Genomic DNA, 20,382 nt, shown 5'->3' with positions numbered 1-20,382 from the left:
GTTGTTGGGGAAGGGAAGGGAGGAGTCAGAGATGGACCGGGTGATGATGACAGTGGGGTACAAATTGGAATCAAAATTGATAAATTTTCCAGTTCCAGACAAGAGAGGAAGGCAACATCGATGATATCATCGCGGGGGGACCTAGAATCAGGGGATGTAGAGTCAGTATGGATAGAGCTGAGAAATTCTAAGGGTGGAAAGACCCTAATGGAAGTAATCTACAGGCGCCCAAACAGTAGCCTGAATGTAGTGTGTAAGTTGAATAAGGAGCTGAAATTGGCCTGTCGCAAAGATATTACTACAGTTGTTATGGGGGAATTTCAACATGCAGGTAGAGTGAATGATACTGGACCCCAAGAAAGGGAGTTTGTGGAGTGCCTCCGAAATGGATTCTTAGAAAAGTTTGTGCTGGAGCCTGCCAGGGAGAAGGCAATTCTGGATCTGGTGTTGTGCAACGAACCAGATTTGATCAGGGACCTCGAAGTAAAGGAGCCATTAGGAGGTAGTGACCACAATACAATAAGTTTTAATCCGCAGTTTGAAAGGGAGAGGGTAGAATCAGAAGTGACAATGTTTCAGTTGAATAAGGGGAACTATGGAGCTATGAGGGAGGAGCTGGGCAAAATTCAATGGTGCAGGACCCCAGCAGGGATGGCAGGGGAACAACAATGGCAGGTAATTCTGGGTATAATGCAGAAGATGCAGGATCAGTTCATTCCAAAGAGGAAGAAAGATCCTAACGGGAGGCAGGAGTGGCCGTGGCTGACGAGGGAAGTTAAGGACCATATAAAGACAAAAGGGAAAACGTATAACATAGCAAAGATGAGTGGGAAATCGGAGGACTGGGCAGCTTTTAAAGAACAACAGAGGATAACTAAAAAGGAAATACACAAAGAAAAAATGAGGTACAAAGATAAACTGGCCAAATATAAAGGAGGATAGTAAAGGCTTTTTTAGGTATGTGAAAAGAAAAAAAAATGGTTAAGACTAAAATTGGGCCCTTGAAGACAGAAATGGGTGAATTTATTATGAGGAACAAAGAAATTGCAGAAGAGTTGAATTGGTACTTTAGATCTGTGTTCACTGGGGAAGACACGAGCAATCTCCCAGATATAATAGTGGCTGAAGGGAATTTATATTAGGCAGGAAATGGTGTTGGAGAGACTGTTATGTCTGAAGGCTGATCAGTCCCCAGGACCTGATTGTCTGCATCCCAGGGCACTGAAGGAGGTGAACATTTTCCAATGTTCGATAGATTCAGGGTCAGTTCCTGAGGATTGGAGGGTGGCTAATGTTGTCCCACTTTTTAAGAAAGGAGAGAGAGAGAAAACAGAGAATTATAGACCAGTTAGTCTGACCTCAGTGGTGGGAAAAATACTGGAGTCAATTATAAAGGACGAAATTACGACACATCTGGATAGCAGTAACAGGATAGGTCAGAGTCAGCATGGATTTGTGAAGGGGAAATCATGCTTGACTAATCTTCTGGAATTTTTTGAGGATGTAACTCTGAAGATGAACAAGGTAGATCCAGTGGGTGTCTTATGCCAGGACTTTCAGAAAGCCTTTGATAAAGTCCCACATAGGAGGTTAGTGAGCAAAATTAGGGCGCATGGCATTAGGGGCAATATACTGACATGGATTGAAAATTGGTTGGCTGACAGGAAACAAAGAATAGTGATAAACGGCTCCCTTTCGGAATGGCAGGCGGTGACCAGTGGTGTGCAGCAGGGATCAGTGCTGGGACCGCAGCTTTTTACAATGTACATTAATGATATAGGGGTGAAGCTATTAAAAGTAATATTAGCAAATTTACTGATGACACAAAGCTGGGTGGCAGGGTGAAATGTGAGGAGGATGTTAGGAGAATACAGGGTGACCTGGACAGGTTAGGTGAGTGGACGGATGTATGGCAGTTGCAGTTTAATGTGGATAAATGTATGGTTATCCACTTTGATGGGAAGAACAGGAATGCAGATTACTACCAAAATGAAGTCAAGTTAGGTAAAGGAGCAGTACAATGAGATCGAGATGTTCTTATACAGCAGTCAATGAAAGCAAGCATGCAGGTACAGCAGGCAGTGAAGAAAGCTAATAGCATGTTGGCCTTCATAACAAGAGGAATTGTGTATTAAAGCAAAGAGATCCTTCTGCAGCTGTACAGGGCCCTGGTGAGACCGTACCTGGAATATTGTGCGCAGTTTTGGTCTCCAAATTTGAGGAAAGACATTCTGGCTATTGAGGGAGTGCAACGTAGGTTCACGTGGTCAATTCCAGGAATGGCGGGACTATCTTACGTTGAAAGATTGGAGCCACTAGGCTTGTGTACACTTGAGTTTAGAAGGCCGAGAGGGGATCTGATTGAGATGTATGAGATTATTAAAGGATTGGACACTCTGGAGACAGGAAGCATGTTTCTGCTGATGGGTGAGTCCTGAACCAGAGGACACAGTTTAAAAATAAGGGGTAGGCCACTTAAAACAGAGTTGAGGAGAAACTACTTCACCCAGAGAGTGGTGGGTGTATGGAATACTCTGCCTCAGAAGGCTGTGGAGGCCCAGTCTCTGCATACTTTCAAGTAAGAGTTGGATAGAGCTCTCAAGGATAGTGGAATCAAGGGTTATGGGGATAAGGCAGGAACAGGATGCTGATTGAGGATGATCAACCATGATCATAATGAATGTTTGTGCTGGCTCGAAGGGCAGAATGGCCTACTCCTGCACCTACTGTCTATTGTCTATACCAGAGAAAGAGTTTAGGTTGGGGGCCAGAACAGAACTGGAACAGGGAATGTTCCCCATCCCCCCTATAGTGACAGGCATCATTGGGGTCCATGCGGGTACCAATGGTCACCCCCTTACTGGAAGAAAATAGGAGCAGTTAACGGAGAAGTTGTTGAGGGTGTGGATGAGTTCCACTGGGCGGGGGAGGGTGGGGGGCTGGAGCAGGCAGGAGAGGGAGGGGTGGTGGTGAGGCCAGGTGAGGGAAGTTGGTGGGGTGGGGCTGGGTGGGGGAGGGTGATCGGGGAGGGTGGGCCTGGGTGGGAAAGATGGTGAGGTTGTGGGGACGGTTCAGGCCTTTCCCTCCAGGAAGAAGTGGAGATTCCTGAGCCCACCCTGGGGTGGGGGATGGGCGTGTGAAGGGATTGCACTCCATGGGAAAGGGGAGGTGGCTGGAGACAGCAAACTGGAAATTACCAAACTGGCGTAAAGTGTCTGAGGAAACTCAGATGTTAGTGGGAAGGGACTGAACCAGGAGAGAAAAGACCGTGTTAAGGTAGGAAGGGATGAGTTCAGTGGGGCAGGAGCAGGCAGAACAATGGGTCTGGAAAAGTACAGCAGGTCATGCAGCATCTGAGGAGGAGGAGGATCGATGTTTTGGGCAAGACTCCTTTCCTGATGAAGGGCTCCTACCTGAAATGTCGATTCTCCTGCCCCTTGGACGCTGCCTGACCTGCTGTGCTTTTCCAGCAACACACTCTCAACTCTAATCTCCAGCATCTGCAGTCTTCACAATGGGTCTGCCTGGGGAGTCCTGTTTTGGGAAGGAGGTAGAAGTGAGCTGTGCGGGATCGGGGTTGGGGGGAGGGGTGCGGTTTTCAGATTGGATGCAGTTGGTAGGAGATCACCAGATGAGAAAAGATTGGTCATTGTGGCTGATACAATGGCCTGATGTTCCATGGTGGGGTCATGGTCCAGGGGGAGATCAGAGGAGAGGTATCTGAGAGATGGTGCTCAGCCTCTGCAATGTAGAGGTCAGTCCACCAGACAACTACAGCACCGTCCTTATCGGCAGCTTAATGACAAAGACAGGGTTGGATCTGAGAGCTCGGTGTGCAGTCAGTTCCCAGGAGGACAGGGTGGAATGGGTAACCAGGGGAATGGCAGGGAACAGAGAGTTTGAGGTCATGTCAACAATTCTGAATGAGAAGGTGGAGGTAAAAGGCCAGAGAGAGGGGTCCAGGTGGAGGGAGAGGGTTGGAGCTGGGAGAAAGGGTCTGTGGGACGGGGAGAGAACTCTTCTTGAAAGAAATGAGCACAGAGTCGAAGGTGACGGAAGAAGAGAAAGGCACTGTCGGTTGGAATTGTTGTGAAGTTCCACCATGAATCAATAAAAGCACAATTGGGTTGTGAAGCTTGGCTTGCTAACTTGAGGGGACCGGTTTTGGTTTCTATATGCAGTAAAGTTTAAATCATTGGTTCAGATTGTGTGTCTGTGAGCTTTCTGAATGTTTAGCAGAATTAAAAGCAGCTTGTGGTAATGTACACATCACTCTGATCAAAGCATTTTGCTCAGGTCTTCAGAGCAGTGAGAGGAGCATACCATTGAAGCCTTGCTGAAGCTGTCTATCAATATGAAGCCACAGTCCCTTTACAGACATCGTTCTGGTAAAGGACAGACCCTCCCAGTACCTCAAATGTATGTAAATACAGTCTTGTACAAGTAAGAGATGTTTTTGGTTTGTTTGTTGGATGGAGTCAAATCCCAGTGATTGTTTCTATACGCTACTGTACGGAACCAAACCACATTTGTGACTATGTCTGTATATAAAGAGAGTTTTATGGATATAATTTATTCTTCCATTTTAAAAGATAACAGACCAAAGAAACTGACAAACCAGCCAAAGCTACTAGAGACCGGGAAGTTTTTGAGTTTCCACAAAATTGTGTCGATCCCAGTAAAGTTGTTAATGTTAAAACTGTCAAAGTTTAATTCTTACCTTTGTTGTGTTCCAATCACCTTGTGACCTGCATCACTGACTGCTGGTTCACACTGTGTATTCCTTTCCCTGATAATCACTGACAGAGCTGGGCAAATTAATATTGTACACTCGGCAAAGAGTCTGCAGGGTCCTAGAGACACCCAAACAGAATCAACGTGGCACAATGGTTACCAGCAGCAAAGTGTTTCAAATAAACATGTCCCTTCCTTTAAGACACAAGGATGCATGCTCCCAGGACCAGAGGCTGCCTCCTTCTCCTCCCATAGATTTCGTCAGGATACCTACTCTTGTAACTGTGATTGCTTTAAATTCCCCAATCTTGTCTACACCTTGTTTTCTCTATAAACCTTGGGTGTTTTGCTGTGTTCAAACATTAAAGTCAATTTAAATACTTTGTCAGAGACTGTCATTTCTTTGTTTCACATTATTAATTGCCCTGTCCCATTTTCACAACAAACCACCATTTAACTGAACTCTCATCTTTCGTCCTAGAAACTCATCTATATAATTTATATTTCTATCAAGTCTATGCTACTATCATAAGTTTTCTTTCTATTATTTTGAAAGCATCTTTTGGCAATTTCATCGTGTGCTTTGAAGAAATGTTGGACACTGAGTCCTGTTGAGCATGTCTCCAGCTCATTCACCCACCCAGCCTCGTCACACCCCAACCCACCGTCCCTCCTTCCCAATCACTTCTGTCTCTCAGCCCCAGCTTCCAGGAGGGGGAGAGTTGCCAAAACCAGAGTTCAGTCAGTGGCAGTGTCACATTAGCTCCTGTGGGCAGTGAGAGAGGAACGTGTTGTTTTCAGTTATGGGGAGGATGGGATTAGAAAGCACAATGATCTCATTGCAGAAGCGAAGGCTGATTATGTTATAACTCCTCCCACTGGATTTCAGGTGGAGATATCTGTCTGTCTTTGCCACTAGAGTGAAGAGTGCTCCACCTCCATCCCTGTGAGGTGGGTAGCTGTCTCTCCCACTCTGTGTATCTGGAAAGGTGTCCTTGTGGAATGAGCCGACCAGGGTCAAGTGCAACCAGATCAGGGGGAGGCACTTACAGTTCCAGCTCAATTCACACACCCCCCACCCCCCCCACCCCACACTCCCCCCCCCCCCTCCCCCCACACCCCCACTGAGTGGATTGCCAGGCTATTACTGAGAGCCGTTAAGAGTGAGTCACATTACTGTGGGTCTGGAGTCACATGTCGTTCAGACCAGGTAAGGGCAGCAGATTCCATTCTGTAAAGGACATTACTGAACTTAATGGGTTTTACAGCAAGAAACAGCTGTTATTACTCTGTCCATGAACAGCTTTATAATCTAGATTTGGTAACACTACACAAACTTCACCATCAGCCACGTGGTACAGGAACAGACTGGGCCCAGACCACTCTGATTTACTCATTCAGTGAGATACCCACTATACCACCATCTTCAGAGCTAAAGTGGATAAATTAATATCAGCTGCATATCAGATACAATCCATTGGAAAGTTGGAAAAGACTTGTCTCATTCTGCTCTTACCCAGCTTGAGATTATATTCATGAACAGGCCTCATTGATGACATTAGGACCTAAGCAATGTAGTGCAGGGTTGCTGGTTTATACAAGAGATTGTACCCAGCCTGCCGAGAGATCCTGGGCAAGAATTTATTAACACCAAAACAAAACAGAGAACTGCGGGCACTGGAAATCTGAAACTGAAACTGAAATTGCTGGTAAAGGGTCACAGACTCGAAATAATAACTCTGTTTCTCTCCACAGACGCTGCCAGACCTGCTGAGTTTCATCAGCAATTTCTGTTTCAGTTTGAGAAATTAAACAAACCTGCCCTAGTTCCTGGTTGTTTTCCCTTGTTTCTCCCTATTCCATGCTGTGATCACAGATTGGAACGACAAAATACTGTGATCATATTTAACTTTTAATTCCAAAATGTGTTTCTTAAAAGAGTGCTGCAGCAGCTGAGAAAGACTGTAGGAGAGACAGAGAGACCCACAGAATGTCACAGCTATGGATGCAGACAGAAGCTCAAACACCAGCCTTTCAAAATGGGAAAGGGCCGGTCCAAACAGACTGAGCTGTAATTTCTTGATGGTTGACCAGTAACCCTCACTGAAGCGGCTGCAATGTTCCACTATCTGCACTTTGTGTACAACTCTGAATTTATTCCAGAATACATCTTGTTGTTTTATCTTGTGTCTTTTTGGCCTTTTCTCTAATTTCTAATCCATGTGCCTGTGTGTTGAGTTATTAAGTTGCCCGTGTTTATTCATTAATAAACTCAGCTGCTGCTAACCCCAGAAAGCCTGTTTAAATTGTTCCTTTGAAGGTATCGGTTCATGTGGTTTGGGACAAAGACATCCACAAGTGTCTAACCAACCGAGGGGCTGGGTGGAGAAAGAGGGGAACCAGTCCATCCCCTCACACCCGGGAATGTGACAGTTTGGGGGGGTTACTGGTGTGGGAGCAGAATGAAATGGGAAACCTCACCCCCAGTCTGTTTGTAACAACCACCCTCTGGTTATTGTTAACTCACTGAGATGTTTAACAATTTAAAAAGTAATTTTTCTCCCTCCTGTTGTAATGCAGAGCACTGTGAGTGGAACTGAATATTTCAGCCTCAGACAATGAAGACACCTGTAGTTCTCAGTCTGCTGCTCACTGCCACAGTGCCGTTATCTTTGAGAAATGTGAAGTCAGCAAGATTTTCAACGATAATGCAGTCAGCGATATTTAGGATGTGAACTTGGTCACTGGGAGTTTCACTGTTTCCATGTTGTAAACAAAGACAATGTATTAGAGTTTCTCCAATGGGTCTGAGACCCCTCTTTCACGATGGTGTTCATGTTAGAGCACAGGTTCCTGTCACTGAGTTAGAGAGTCAATGCACTGTGTGATTAAAATAGATTCCCTACAGTGTGGAAACAGGCCCTTCGGCCTAACCAGTCCACACCGACCCTCCGAAGTAACCCACCCAGATCCATTTCCCTCTGACTAATGCACCTAACACAATGGACAGTTTTGCATGGCAAATTTACCTGATCTGCACATATTTGGATTATGGGAGGAAACCGGAGCATCCGGAAGACCCTCATAGACACAGGGAGAATGTGCAAACTCCAAACAGACAGTCACCTGAGGCTGGAATTGAAGCTAGGACCCTGGTGTTGTGAGGCAGCAGTGCTAACCATTGAGCCAAGGTGTTTTAGATTCCCTACAATGTGGAAACAGTCCCTTCAGCCCAACAAGTCCACACTGGACCCTCTGAAGAATAACCCACCCAGATCCATTCCCCTACATTTACACCTTATTAATGCACCTCACACTACGGGCAATTTAATGTGGCCAATTCACCTAACCTGCACATCTTTGGACTGTGGGAGGAAACCGGAGCACCCAGAGGACACCCACGTAGTCACAGGAAGAATGTGCAAACTCCACACAGACAGTCGCCCAAGGCAGGAATTGAACCCTGGTCCCTAACACTGACCCACCGTGCTGCCCCTAATGTGGGGCTGGGTTATACAGAGCCCCCAACTACAGCACATTCTCTGATGTCAGCTTGGGCAAGGGGTCAGCCGCTATCACAATAAATGTGAGGGGCATCATGATGGTAATACCGGACAAGTCCGATCCCAGAGTGAGGCCTTGCTGGAAAGATCCCGTGGACTCAAGATTGAAGGTGACCAGGATAGTGATTTCTAGTGTTCCAGGTTGAATCCTTGTCCCTCAACTAACCACCGAAAAAATAAAATGCTCTCGTTTTTATTGTCAATAAAATGTGAACCTGGAAAAGTCACAGAAGGTCACGCAGCATCAGAAGCACAGAAGAGTGACCGTGTCAGGCAGGACTCTTCATCAGCATGGCCCTGATGAAGTATCCTGCCCATAACATTGACGGTCTGATGCTGCCTGACCTGCTGTGTCTTTTCCAGCTCCACTTTCTATTGACTGTGATGTTCCAGCATCTGCAGTCCTCACTACCTCCACGATCTTTATTTTTGTAACGTTGCTGATTGCTTGCATATTGACTGCCAAGATTCTGACATGGCAGTCATGATTACACTTCAACTATTGCTTTGAGATGACTGAAGATGTGAATGGTGCTATATGAGTGCAGACCTCTCCCTGTGTTTCAATTTTCCAGGAGTGGATGGGTATGTGGAAACATTGGAAGGGGTGAAGTGGGTGGACACGTAGCCTGGTAAAGAGAGTGACTCAGTGCCCAATTCCTACTCTCCCATCAGGTGTGTTTGAGAGACCTTTCTAATCTCTCCTAATTTATGAAAGATTACCGAACCACCATGAGTTAAATTATTTGAAATCAAGCTGAGATTAGAAGCTCAATGCCTATGGAGCCCAATGTTTAACCCTTCCTTGAGCACACAGCCCCAAAAACTCAAAACAATTTAATGAGATTAATATGTATTATACATGAGCAACCCAACACATTAATTCAATATTAAAGGGAAGGGTCATTGATATAAACATCGCTGGGTCTGAGTGAGTGAGCCAGTAGGAAGAGAACAGAAGGTTCCAGTCATTATAAGATAAGGAATGGTGTGTATTTCTGGAAGGATTCCTGCTTCAGGAAATACCCAAGTGTTTTTGTACTTTGAGATACACAACTATGTAGAATTTCGTGATGAAGGGCTTTTGCCCAAAACGTAGATTTTACTGCTCCTCGGATGCTGCCTGAACTGCTGTGCTTTTCCAGCACCACTAATCCAGAGCAACATAGAATTGCCAAGCAGAAACCAAGAGCCAAGTTCTATCCCCATGAAGACAGCCTCAACATGATCTTAGGGTCACATGTAACCGCACCATACTGTCCTGTAAAATCTTCCCCACTGTCCTGCTTTGTCACAATCACCTCGATCAATTGTTCTGATCTCTCTGCCTTAATTAATTTGAACAGTTTTGGATTACAGGTAGTTCTCCGATAGTGCGTGTTGAGTAAACGCGATTTGACAATAAAGTGAACCCTGTTCGCTGTGAGACGATTCTCATCCCAGCGCTCGGTGTCGCTGTGCGCGGGGGACTGGACTCTGCGTCGGCATCACGTGATCATTCAGCTTGAGCGCTTTCTTGTGAAGAGCTTCATGAAAGGTTTGTGCTCATGGACTTGGAAAAGCATCGTGTCAATGTCTCTATAGACTGGGGACAATAATCTGGCAGCAATCTGTTCATTTAAAAACTTAGAGTTGGGATAAGAGAGAAATTTCACTGGAATTGATTAAAACTGATAGGGCGTCTTGAGGAGCACTTTGAAACTTGGCTTTATCACTTGTATTAAGAGCTTCTTTTCACTCTCTTTTTGTTTAAAAAGTATGTTTAGATGTTAAAGATATTTGCAGATTCCTGTGAATCTGTTTCGGTGACTAATCACTATGATAACCAACTATAAAAAACTACCTGTACAGGGGCTCAGACATGGTCAGTCAGCTGCTCAGGGTGGTCAGAGTTAGGAAACTCTGCACATCGTGGGTGAGGGAGAGAAAGGTGGGGGGACACAATGTTACCTTTGGTGCGTGTGTGGAGATGTCCTGAGGGGGTGAGTGGGCTGTGCAGAAGAGATTCAGGGTTAGTCAGGGTCAGGTGTTAGTGAGGGTGAGAGTGAGTGGGGAAGATGTTGCAGGAAATGTTGGGTACAGTAGCAGAGATAGAGTGAGTGTGAGGTATCAATGAGAAGATGGTGTCACTTTCACTGGCAGAGTGGAGAAGGGCATTGATCTTCTTCCTATATTCTGTGCATTCCTTCAGATGGTTGAGATTGCACTGGCCTAGATGGTAACCCAGGTCCAGGTTGACATGGTTCCAATAGAATGGCATCCTCTGTTGGTCCTGGAGAAAAGGGCCATCCTGCCTCTGCATCACCCCATCCCCATCAGCAGTATCTCCCTGACCTTGCCCACAAAGATAGGCACCATCCAGGGTCAATGTCAGAATCCATGCAGGGCAGTTCCAGACTGACAGCTCTTGTCTGGGGCCACAGTCTCTTTTTCAAGATGGCACTGATCAACAATGTTGGTTAATTCTGGGATAAAAACAACCAGGAGAAAGTGAGGACTGCAGATACTGGAGATCAGAGCTGAAAATGTGTTGCTGGAAAAGCGCAGCAGGTCAGGCAGCATCCAAGGAGCAGGAGAATCGACAATTTGGGCATGAGCCCTTCTTCACGAATGAGGAGAGTGTGCCAAGCAGGCTAAGATAAAAGGTAGGGAGGAGGGACTTGGGGGAGGGGTGTTGGAAATGCGATAGGTGGAAGGAGGTTAAGGTGATGGTGATAGGCCAGGGTGGGGATGGGTCAGGAAGAAGATTGCAGGTTAGGAAGGTGGTGCTGAGTTCAAGGGTTGGGACTGAGACAAGGTGGGGGGAGGGGAAATGAGGAAACTGGAGAAATCTGAATTCATCCCTTGTGGTTGGAGGGTTCCCAGGCGGAAGATGAGGTGCTCTTCCTCCAGCCGCCGTGTTGTTATGGTCTGGCGATGAAGGAGTCCAAGTTCCTGCATGTCCTTGGTGGAGTGGGAGGGGGGATTAAAGTGTTTATAGTAAATGTCTGTGTTGATTTGGTCACCCGAGATAGAAATGGAGAGGTCTAGGAAGGGGAGGGAGGAGTCTGAGACGGTCCAGGTGAATTTGAGGTCGGGTGGAAGTTGTTAGTGAAGTGGATGAACTGTTCAACCTCCTCGTGGGAGCACGAGGCAGCACTGATACAGTCATCGATGTAGTGGAGGAAAAGGTGGGGGTTGGCGCCAGTGTAGTTGCGGAAGATGGACTGTTCCACATATCCTATGAAGAGGCAGGCATAGCTGGGGCCCATGCGGGTGCCTATGGCTACTCCTTTGGTTTGGAGGAAGTGGGAGGATTGGAAAGAGAAGTTGTTCAGGGTGAGGACCAGTTCAGTCAGTCGAAGGAGGGTGTCAGTGGAAGGGTACTGGTTGGTACGGCGGGAAAGGAAGAAGCGGAGGGCTTTGAGTCCTTCGTGATGGGGGATGGAGGTGTACAGGGACTGGATGTCCATGGCGAAGATAAGGCATTGGGGACCGGGGAAGCGAAAATCATGGAGGAGGTGGAGAGCGTGGGTGGTGTCCCGAACGTAGGTGGGATTATGAGATTGGAGGTGGTAGATGTGAGATCCCCTGAGGTGATCAGGTTCCTCCTTTGGTTTGGAGGAAGTGGGAGGATTGGAAGGAGAAGTTGTTCAGAGTGAGGACCAGTTCAGTCAGTCGAAGGAGAGTGTCAGTGGAAGGGTACCGCCTCCAACCTCATAGTCCCACAATTCCACACCGCCCATTTCTACCTCCTGCCCAAAATTCACAAACCTGACTGCCCCGGCCAACCTATCATCCCAGCCTGCTTCTGCCAAACTCATCTCTGCATACCTCGACATGGTCCTGTGCCCCTTAGTCCAAGAACTCCCCACCTACGTTCGGGACACCACATATTTAATATTCTGCCTCAAAGGCCCTCTGTGTTAAAGGAGAACATGTACACAACACTCTGAGAGAAGAAATTCCTCCTCAACGCTATCAGTAATGGGCATTCCCCACTTCCGAGATGATTCCTCAGCTCTCCCACAAGATGATTCCGAGACAACCTTTCCATGTTTACCCACTCAGAGTCCCGAAGAACCTGGCATACTTTAATTACTCATTCTTCTAGACAAGTATCAGTACAATTGACTCAACCCCTCCTCACACAAGGGTTCTTCCATACATGGCATCAGGCTTGTGAACCACCTCTAGTACCAGATGATCTTTCATGGAATCCCTACAACACAGAAAGAGGCCATTTGGCCCATTGAGTCTGCACTGCACCTCAGAAGAGAATCCCACTCTATCCTCATTTTTATCCAGCCAATCCAAATAACATCTTTTGACCGTGGGATGAAACCGGAGGACATGAAGGGGACACACACAGACTTAGGGAGAATGTGCAAACTCCACACAGGCATTCGCCCAAGGGAATTGAACCTGGGTCCCTGGTGTTGTGAGATAGCTCTGCTAGACCACTGAGCCACCATGTCACCTTGAGATGAGCGTAAAACAGTTCCCAGCATTTCAGCTGTTGTCTGCCCCCAGTGTCTCATACAATTGCAGCAAGCCTTCCCTCCTTTTCAATCCCATTCCCTCTGAAATAAAGGCTAACATTCCAACAAGGCCTCACTCTGGGATCGGACATGTCCAGCATTACCATCATGATGCTCCTCACATTTACTGTGATAGCGGCTGGCCCCTTGCCCAAGCTGACATCAGAGAATGTGCTGTAGTTGGGGGCTCTGTATAACCCAGCCCCACATTAGGGGCAGCACGGTGGCTCAGTGGTTAGCACTGCTGCCTCACAGTGTCAGGGTTCAATTCCTGCCTTGGGCGACTGTCTGTGTGGAGTTTGGACATTCTCCCTGTGTCTGTGTGGGTTTCCTCTGGGTGCTCCGGTTTCCTCCCACAATCCAAATATGTCCAGGTCAGGTAAATTTGCCACACTAAACTGTCCATTGTGCAAGGTGCTTTAGTCAGAGGGAAGTGGATCTGTGTGGGTTACTTTAGAGGGTCGGTGTGGACTGGTTAGGCCGAAGGGCCTGTTTCCACACTGTAGGGAATCTATTTTAATCACACAGTGCATTGACTCTCGAACTCAGTGACAGGAACCTGTGCTCTAACATGAACACCATCGTGAAAGAGGGGTCTCAGACCCATTGGAGAAACTCTAATACATTGTCTTTGTTTACAACATGGAAACAGTGAAACTCCCAGTGACCAAGTTCACATCCTAAATATCGTTGACTCCATTATCGTTGAAAATCTTGCCGACTTCACATTTCTCAAAGATAACGGCACCGTGGCAGTGAGCAGCAGACTGAGAACTACAGGTGTCTTCATTGTCTGAGGCTGAAATATTCAGTTCCACTCACAGTGCTCTGCATTACAAGAGGAGGAAGAAAAATTACTTTTTAAATTGTTAAACATCCCAGTGAGTTAACAATAACCAGAGGGTGGTTGTTCCGAACAGACTATGGGTGAGGTTCCCCATTTCATTCCGCTCCCACACCAGTAACCCCCCCAAACTGTCACATTCCCGGGTGTGAGGGGATGGACTGGTTCCCCTCTTTCTCCACCCAGCCCCTCGGTTGGTTAGACACTTGTGGATGTCTTTGTCCCAAACCACATGAACCGATACCTTCAAAGGAACAATTTAAACAGGCTTTCTGGGGTTAGCAGCAGCTGAGTTTATTAATGAGTAAATGCGGGCAAATTAGTAACACAACACACAGGCACATGGATTAGAAATTAGAGAAAAGGCCAAAAAGACACAAGATAAAACAACAAGATGTATTCTGGAATAAATTCAGAGTTGTACACAAAGTGCAGATAGTGGAACATTGCAACCGTTTCAGTGAGGGTTACTGGTCAACCATCAGGAAATTACAGCTCAGTCTGTTTGTACCGGCCCTTTCCCATTTTGAAAGGCTGGTGTTTGAGCTTCTGTCTGCATCCATAGCTGTGACATTCTGTGGGTCTCTCTGTCTCTCCTACAGTCTTTCTCAGCTGCTTCAGCACTCTTTTAAGAAACGCATTTTGGAATTAAAAGTTAAATATGATCACAGTATTTTGTCGTTCCAATCTGTGATCACAGCATGGAATAGGGAGAAACAAGGGAACACAACCAGGAACTAGGGCAGGTTTGTTTAATTTCTTAAACTGAAACAGAAATTGCTGATGAAACTCAGCAGGTCTGGCAGCGTCTGTGGAGAGAAACAGAGTTATTATTTCGAGTCTGTGACCCTTTCCCAGCAATTTCAGTTTCAGTTTCAGATTTCCAGTGCCCACAGTTCTGTTTTGTTTTAGTGTTAATAATTTCTTGCCCAGGATCTCTCTGCAGGCTGGGTACAATCTCTTGTATAAACCAATAGCCCTGCTCTACATTGCTCAGGTCCTAACGTCATCAATGAGGCCTGTTCATGAAAGTAATATCAAGCTGGGAAAGAGCAGAATGAGGCAAGTCTGTTGCAACTTTCCAATGGATTGTGTCTGAAATGCAGCTGATATTAATTTAACCACTTTAGCTCTGGAGATGGTGGTATAGCGGGTATCTCACTGAATGAGTAAATCAGAGTGGTCTGGGCCCAGTCTGTTCCTGTACCAGGTGGCTGATGGTGAAGTTTGTATTGTGTTACCAAATCTAGATTATAAAGCTGTTCATGGACAGAGTAATAACAGCTGTTTCTTGCTGTAAAACCCATTAAGTTCAGTAATGTCCTTTACAGAATGGAATCTGCTGTCTGAACGACATGTGACTCCAGACCCACAGTAATGTGGCTCACTCTTAACAGCCCTCAGTAATAGCCTGGCAATCCACTCAGTTCAGGGGTATTTAATGATGGGCAACAGATCCATGTCCTGCCAACAATACCCACGTCCCATGACAGATTTATTTAAATCCTGTTCTCCTTTCACCCACAAAGCCGATGATTTCAGTTTGGAGATTTTCACTGGGCCCCAGTCACAGTGACAGGTGTACAGTGACAATCCGCAGACCCTCTCAGTCAGGGCTTCAGCACCACCCACTAAAAGTGGCAGAGACTGCAGTTCACACTTTGAACTCCTCCGTCATTTCAGAACCCACCAAAACGGACAGGAAGTAAGTGATCCAGTATGTACCATGGTTAAGTCCTTACTGACTGACCCGGCAGAGCAATGGGAACCTCGGTTGCAAGTTTCACTGGAACGTCTGTCCCTCTGACTGTGCAGCAGTCCCTCAGTCCTGCACCGAGTCCACCCACCTGGATTATGGGCCCAAGCCGGGGGTGTGTGTGTGAATTGAGCTGGAACTGTAAGTGCCTCCCCCTGATCTGGTTGCACTTGACCCTGGTCGGCTCATTCCACAAGGACACCTTTCCAGATACACAGAGTGGGAGAGACAGCTACCCACCTCACAGGGATGGAGGTGGAACACTCTTCACTCTAGTGGCAAAGACAGACAGATATCTCCACCTGAAATCCAGTGGGAGGAGTTATAACATAATCAGTCTTCGCTTCTGCAATGAGATCACTGTCCTTTCTAATCCCATCCTCCCCATAACTGAAAACAACACGTTCCTCTCTCACTGCCCACAGGAGCTAATGTGACACTGCCACTGACTGAACTCTGGTTTTGGCAACTCTCCCCCTCCTGGAAGCTGGGGCTGAGAGACAGAAGTGATTGGGAAGGAGGGACGGTGGGTGGGGTGTGACGAGGCTGGGTGGGTGAATGAGCTGGAGACACGCTCAACAGGACTCAGTGTCCAACATTTCTTCAAAGCACACGATGAAATTATCAAAAGATGCTTTCAAAATAATAGAGAGAAAACTTATGATAGTAGCATAGACTTGATAGAAATATAAATTATATAGATGAGTTTCTAGGATGAAAGAGATGAGAGTTCAGTTAAATGGTGGTTTGTTGTGAAAATGGGACAGGGCAATTAATAATGTGAAACAAAGAAATGACAGTCTCTGACAAAGTATTTAAATTGACTTTAATGTTTGAACACACCACGACACCCAAGGTTTATAGAGAAAACAAGGTGTAGACAAGATTGGGGAATTTAAAGCAATCACAGTTACAAGAGTAGGTATCCTGTCGAAATCTATGGGAGAGTAAGGAGGCAGCCTCTGGTCTTGGGAGCATGCATCCTTGTGTCTTAAAGGAAGGGACATGTCTGGTTTATTTGGAACACTTTGCTGCTGGTAACCATTGTGCCACGTTGATTCTGTTTGGGTGTCTCTACGACCCTGCAGACTCTTTGCCGAGTGTACAATATTAATTTGCCCAGCTCTGTCAGTGATTATCAGGGAAAGGAATACACAGTGTGAGCCGGCAGTCAGTGATGCAGGTCACAAGGTGATTGGAACACAACAAAGGTAAAAATTAAACTTTGACAGTTTTAACATTAACAACTTTACTAGGATCGACACGATTTTGTGGAAACTCAAAAACTTCCCAGGTACTAGTAGCTTTGGCTGGTTTGTCAGTTGCTTTGGTCTGTTATCTTTTAAAATGGAAGAATAAATTATGTCCATAAAACTATCTTGATATGCAGACATAGTCACAAATGCGGTTAGGTTCCGTACAGTAGCATATAGAAACTATCACTGGGATTTGACTCCATCCAACAAACAAACCAAAAACATCTCTTATTTATACAAGACTGTATTTACATACATTTGAGGTACTGGGAGGGTCTGTCCTTTACCTGAACGATGTCTGTAAAGGGACTGTGGCTTCATATTGATAGCCAGCTTCAGCAAGGCTTCAATGGTATGCTCCTTTCACTGCTCTGAAGACCTGTCCAAAATGCTTTGATCAGAGTGATGTGTACATTACCACAAGCTGCCTTTAATTGTTGCCTCAATCTCTCTGTTCCCTGCCATTCCCCTTGTTACCCATTCCATCCTGTCCTCCTGGGAACTGACTGCACACCGAGCTCTCAGATCCAACCCTGTCTTTGTCATTAAGCTGCCGATAAGGATGGTGCTATAGTTGTCTGGTGGACTGACCTCTACATTGCAGAGGCTGAGCACCATCTCTCAGATACCTCTCCTCTGATCTCCCCCTGGACCATGACCCCACCATGGAACATCAGGCCATTGTATCAGCCACAATGACCAATCTTTTCTCATCTGGTGATCTCCTACCAACTGCATCCAATTGGAACACCCCCCCCCCCCACCCCCCGATCCCGCACAGCTCACTACTGCCTCCTTCCCAAAACAGGACTTCCCAGGCAGACCCATTGTGAAGACTGCAGATGCTGGAGATTAGAGTTGAGAGTGTGTTGCTGGAAAAGCACAGCAGGTCAGGCAGCGTCCGAGGGGCAGGAGAATCGACATTTCAGGTAGGAGCCCTTCATCAGGAAAGGAGTCTTGCCCAAAACATCGATCCTCCTCCTCCTCAGATGCTGCATGACCTGCTGTACTTTTCCAGACCCATTGTTTCTGCCTGCTCCTGCCCCACTGAACTCATCCCTTCCTACCTTAACACGGTCTTTTCTCTCCTGGTTCAGTCCCTTCCCACTAACATCTGCGATTCCTCAGACACTTTACGCCAGTTTGGGAATTTCCAGTTTGCTGTCTCCAGCCACCTCCCCTTTCCCATGGAGGTGCAATCCCTTCACACGTCCATCCCCCACCCCAGGGTGAGCTCAGGAATCTCCACTTCTTCCTGGAGGGAAAGGCCTGAACCGTCCCCACAACCTCACCATCTTCCCCCACCCAGCCCCACCCTCCCCGACCACCCTCTCCCACCCAGCCCCACCCCACCAACTTCCCTCACCTGGCCCCACCACCACCCCTCCCTCTCCTGCCTGCTCCAGCCCACCACCCTCCCCCGCCCAGTCGAGCTCATCCACACCCTCAACAACTTCTCCGTTAACTGCTCCTATTTTCTTCCAGTAAGGGGTTGACCATTGGTACCCGCATGGACCCCAATGATGCCTGTCACTATAGGGGGGATGGGGAACATTCCCTGTTCCAGTTCTGTTCTGGCCCCCAACCTAAACTCTTTCTCTGGTATAGACAATAGACAATAGGTGTAGGAGTAGGCCATTCTGCCCTTCGAGCCAGCACAAACATTCATTATGATCATGGTTGATTATCCTCAATCAGTATCCTGTTCCTGCCTTATCCCCATAACCCTTGATTCCACTATCCTTGAGAGCTCTATCCAAATCTTTCTTGAAAGTATGCAGAGACTGGGCCTCCACAGCCTTCTGGGGCAGAGCATTCCATACACCCACCACTCTCTGGGTGATGAAGTTTCTTCTCAACTCTGTTCTAAGTGGCCTACCCCTTATTTTTAAGCTGTGTCCTCTGGTTCAGGACTCACCCATCAGCGGAAACATGCTTCCTGCCTCCAGAGTGTCCAATCCTTTAATAATCTCATACATCTCAATCAGATCCCCTCTCAGTCTTCTAAACTCAAGTGTACACAAGTCCAGTGGCTCCAATCTTTCAACATAAGATAGTCCCGCCATTCCTGGAATTGACCACGTGAACCTACGCTGCACTCCCTCAATAGCCAGAATGTCTTTCCTCAAATTTGGAGACCAAAACTGCGCACAATATTCCAGGTATGGTCTCATCAGGGCCCTGTACAGCTGCAGAAGGACCTCTTTGCTTTTATACACAATTCCTCTTGTTATGAAGGCCAGCATGCTATTAGCTTTCTTAACTACCTGCTGTACCTGCATGCTTGCTTTCATTGACTCATGTACAAGAACACCTCAATCTCGTTGCACTGCTCCTTTACTTAACTTGACTCCATTTTGGTAGTAATCTGCCTTCCTGTTCTTACCATCAGAGTGGATAACCATACATTTATCCACATTAAACTGCATCTGCCATGTATCTGTCCACTCACCTAGCCTGTCCAGGTCACCCTGTATTCTCCTAACATCCTCCTCACATTTCACCCTGCCACCCAGCTTTGTGTCATCAGTAAATTTGCTAATATTACTTTTAATACCTTCACCTATATCATTAACGTACATTGTAAAAAGCTGCGGTCCCAGCACTGATCCCTGCGGTACCCCACTGGTCACCGCCTGCCATTCCGAAAGGGAGCCGTTTATCACTACTCTTTGTTTCCTGTCAGCCAACCAATTTTCATTTCATGTCAGTATTTTGCCAAGAATACCATGCGTCCTAACTTTGCTCACTAACCTCCTATGTGGGACTTTATCAAAGGCTTTCTGAAAGTCCAGGTATACTACACCCAATGGATCTCCCTTGTCCATCTTCTGAGTTACATCCTCAAAAAATTCCAGAAGATCAGTCAAGCATGATTTCCCCTTCATAAATCCATGCTGACTCTGACCTATCCTGTTACTGCTATCCCGATGTGTCGTAATTTCGTCCTTTATAATTGAGTCCAGTATTTTTCCCACCACTGAGGTCAGACTAACTGGTCTATAATTCTGTTTTCTCTCTCCCTCCTTTTTTAAAAAGTGGGACAACATTAGCCACCCTCCAATCCGCAGGAACTGATCCTGAATCTATAGAACATTGGAAAATGATCACCAATGCATCCACGATTTCTAGAGCCACCTCCTTTAGTACCCTGGGATGTAGACCATCAGGTCCTGGGGACTGATCAGCCTTCAGACCTAACAGTCTCTCCAACACCATTTCCTGCCTAATATAAATTCCCTTCAGTTCAGGTCCTTCAGCCATTATTACATCTGGGAGATTGCTTGTGTCTTCCCCAGTGAAGACAGATCTAAAGTACCAATTCAACTCTTCTGCCATTTCTTTGTTCCCCGTAATAAAGTCACCCATTTCTGTCTTCAAGGACCCAATTTTAGTCTTAACCATTCTTTTCACATACCTAAAAAAGCCTTTACTATCCTCCATTATATTTGGCCAGTTTACCTTTGTACCTTATTTTTTCTTTGTGTATTTCCTTTTTAGTTATCCTCTGTTGTTCTTTAAAAGCTGCCCAGTCCTCCGATTTCCCACTCATCTTTGCTATGTTATACATTTTCCCTTTTATCTTTATATGGTCCTTAACTTCCCTCATCAGCCACGGCCACTCCTGCCTCCCGTTAGGATCTTTCTTCCTCTTTGGAATGAACTGATCCTGCATCTTCTGCATTATACCCAGAATTACCTGCCATTG

Source organism: Hemiscyllium ocellatum, chromosome 12, assembly GCF_020745735.1.
Source record: "Hemiscyllium ocellatum isolate sHemOce1 chromosome 12, sHemOce1.pat.X.cur, whole genome shotgun sequence".
In the NCBI taxonomy this organism is placed as follows: Eukaryota; Metazoa; Chordata; class Chondrichthyes; order Orectolobiformes; family Hemiscylliidae; genus Hemiscyllium; species Hemiscyllium ocellatum.
Note: the sequence above shows the minus strand (reverse complement) of the source record.